The sequence below is a fragment of the Osmia bicornis genome, unplaced genomic scaffold, assembly GCF_907164935.1.
Source record: "Osmia bicornis bicornis unplaced genomic scaffold, iOsmBic2.1, whole genome shotgun sequence".
Lineage (NCBI taxonomy): Eukaryota > Metazoa > Arthropoda > Insecta > Hymenoptera > Megachilidae > Osmia > Osmia bicornis.
In genome coordinates this window covers 9263-12500 of record NW_025791352.1, presented here as the reverse complement: position 1 = coordinate 12500, position 3238 = coordinate 9263, and the positions used below count along the sequence as shown (strand labels likewise).

At 50.3% G+C, this 3238-nt stretch overlaps 1 pseudogene; it reads left to right on the top strand.

Moving 5' to 3' along the window:
* Window positions 1-352, top strand: part of LOC123989061 — a 3850-nt pseudogene extending 3498 nt beyond the window's left edge.
* Window positions 353-3238: the final 2886 nt, after the last annotated feature.

Below are 3238 nucleotides of genomic sequence, written 5' to 3'. Positions count from 1 at the left end.
CTGGGGCTCAGGTATAATAGAGTTGTCATGGGCGGTGCGTGAGCTTCCTACGTCTGAAGGATGGGATTGTCCGGGTGTACGTAATCAGAGGGTATGGCACACTGTAAGCCGGAAATGGCCGGTTTCCATCCTGATCCTAGCGTAATAAGCGTATCGTGTGCCGCAGCCGACACCCCTCGGGGCGTGAAAGTGTCTTGGGGGGTCTAACCGACCCCCCAAACCCCCCGGTGGCGGTCGTTCCTATGACTCTCTTAAGGTAGCCAAATGCCTCGTCATCTAATTAGTGACGCGCATGAATGGATTAACGAGATTCCCTTCTGTCCCTATCTACTGACTGATCCGCCATCTTGGTTTGACCGAGGACAGACGCGCTTCACGTCGCTCCGCGCAAAATCCGTATTTTTGGAGGAAAAATAACCAGGAGAATTATATACAGTGTTTTATTGTACAGTACTAGTGCCAGTGTATGTTTAGAGACATCAAGTTCCGTGAAATTCGAAGTCTGTGACGAGGAAAGTGTGGAAAACCTTGCTGGGCGTTGGCCACGTGTCAACCAGTCCACGCCGACCAAATCTCAGCCGATTTTCTCGGAGCCGCCTAACACACCAGTGCCGCCGCACACAGAGAACGATTGCAATCGAGCTGCCGAAGATTCTGACATATTCAGAATAGAAATTGTAGTGTATAACGACGGTGAATTTAAAACTTTAACTGAAGTGCTAGACTCGTTAAGGTTAAGCGGCCATATTGGACGCCATCTTGGACGCCATCTTGGCCGCCATATTGCAACGCCGCAACACAAGCGCCGTCTGAGCGGCGCGCAGACGAACTACGTGCTAGCTCCTGATTGGCCCGCGCCAGCAGGAATCGGAGAACCAGATTGGCCGACCGCCGGCGAGCGGCGCGCGCCGATTGGTTGCCGGAATACCTTCGACCAATAAGAGCCGAAGTCTGGAAGCGATAACGACCAATAGCAGAATCCAACAGGAGACGACAGCCAACAACATGCGTGGAAATATGAACATCGATGATGAGACCACTGACGCGGAACAGATGACCACCGTACGCAAGAAGTCAAAACACGTCAGGAAGAGAAAGATGTCCTCGGACACCGATCTGAACCGACCACAGAAGCGGAACGAGGGAACGGAATCAGGCGCGACCGAAACAACATGCAGGAAGAAAAAGCCGCAGAAGTCAAGCGACAAGGAAGAGAGCGACGGGCACCAGGACACTCACCACCGAGGACCGATCTACAGCATCAAGGAGAGATCGGAGTCCATCCAGAGGAAACTTCTAACCGTCCTGTCGAGCCCGGAATACGGCATCGAGGCATCAACAGGTAAGTATCTTATTAATAAGGTAAGCAAACTAAACAGTCTGTTACAGGAGTCACTGCTGCTAAACAGCAACTTAGAGGGGCAGATCGTCGCACTCCGCAGCCAAAATACCGCGCAGAGACATGAGCTAACCCAGGCAGGGAAGAATGTGGCTATCGCATCGCAGCAGCAAAAATCAACCTACGCGGAACGCCTGGGGATCAAATCCAAGGCCGCGGAGCTGTCCAACCAAAAGCAGAACCCTCCTAACGTTGTCATCATACGTCCCAAGGACGTGACTCAATACAAGGACAGCGAGGCAACAAAACAGGCGATAGTCACTCTCGTGTCACCAAAGGAAGAAAACCTGCAGGTTAAAAATGTCAGACGCGTCCAAGGCAATGGAATAGCCGTGGAGACAGCCACATCCTGCAACATGGAGGCGCTCATGAAGAATGAGAAGCTGAAAGCTGCAGGTTTCTCAGTGGACGTACCGGCAAAGAAGAATCCACGCCTAATCGTCTTCGGCGCTCCTAGGAAAGACGACGACGAAATTATTCAGGCTATAGTGGAGCAGAATCTGGACCCCCAAGAAGGAAGTAAGTACAAACACCAAATAAAGGTAGCTTTTAAAACAGGTAATAAGAACAACAAAGAAAGCTGCAACGTCGTGCTGGAAACATCCAAAGAAATGAGGAACCTGTTAGTGAAGAAGGAGCGCCTCTACCTAATGTGGCAGTGCTGCCAGGTACAGGACTTTATCGCAGCAACGAGGTGCTATAAGTGCCAGGGATTTGGACATACGTCCAAGCACTGCAAGAACGAGCATGACGTATGTGGACACTGCGCAACGGCAGGTCACATTTTCAAAAACTGCCCCAACAAAACTAAGCAGGCCAGTTGCGTGAACTGCAAGAAGGCAGGAAAGATGCACGATCACTGCGTAACAGATAAGGACTGCCCAGCGCATGTAGCAGCAATCAATCAGGTTTTATCTAGAACTGACTATGGATCGTAAGCCCACCGACGGAATGACCCGGTTGAACGTCGCGCAGTTAAACATGAGGAGATCACAAATAGTCACCATCGAAGCCAACAGGCTAATGGACCAGCAAGGGCTGGACATTCTTCTCATGCAGGAGCCGCACAACGCAAAAGGGAAAATACTTGGATTCGACAGAAGCACGATCGTCGTCACCGGTGGAAAGCATCACCAAACCGTGCAGTCAGCGATTGCCATCAAGAACAGGAACCTCACGGTGCTTAAAGTTGCTCAGCTTAGCAATGAGCACTGCACCTGCGTAGAAGTTAAAGGCAGCTTCGGACGAATATACCTAGTCAGCATGTACTTCCAATACTCTCACGACATCGACCGATACATTCAGCACGTGGAAGAAATAACACGTTACCTCAGAAACGAAAAAGTAATAATAGCAGCAGACGCGAACGCGAAATCACCACTCTGGCACAGTAATACCACGGACGAACGAGGAGAAAAATTTGAACAATCAATAGCCCGGAACAACCTAATAGTACTTAACGAAGCAGGAAACCCACCAACGTACTCAGCCCCAGTAGGTACATCCAATATCGATGTGACGCTGGCGTCGTACACAGCGGTGCATCTTGTTGACGCCTGGGCTGTTAAGGATGGCTGGACTAGTAGCGACCACAACCTTATCTGCTTCAGCCTGACAACCGAGACTGCATCTCTATCTAATCCTGTAGCTCCGAGATTCCGAACGAACCACGCCGACTGGGAGAAGTTTCAAGAGATTCTGTCGACAGAAAGGGAGAAAATCACATCAGGATGGGAAGACGTTCTCAACGAAGATGTAGAAAAGGCAGCCGAAGTCTTGCAGACCTGCATACTTAATGCATGCAAAGAAGCCTTAAAACCCAAGAAAATACGCCACTCT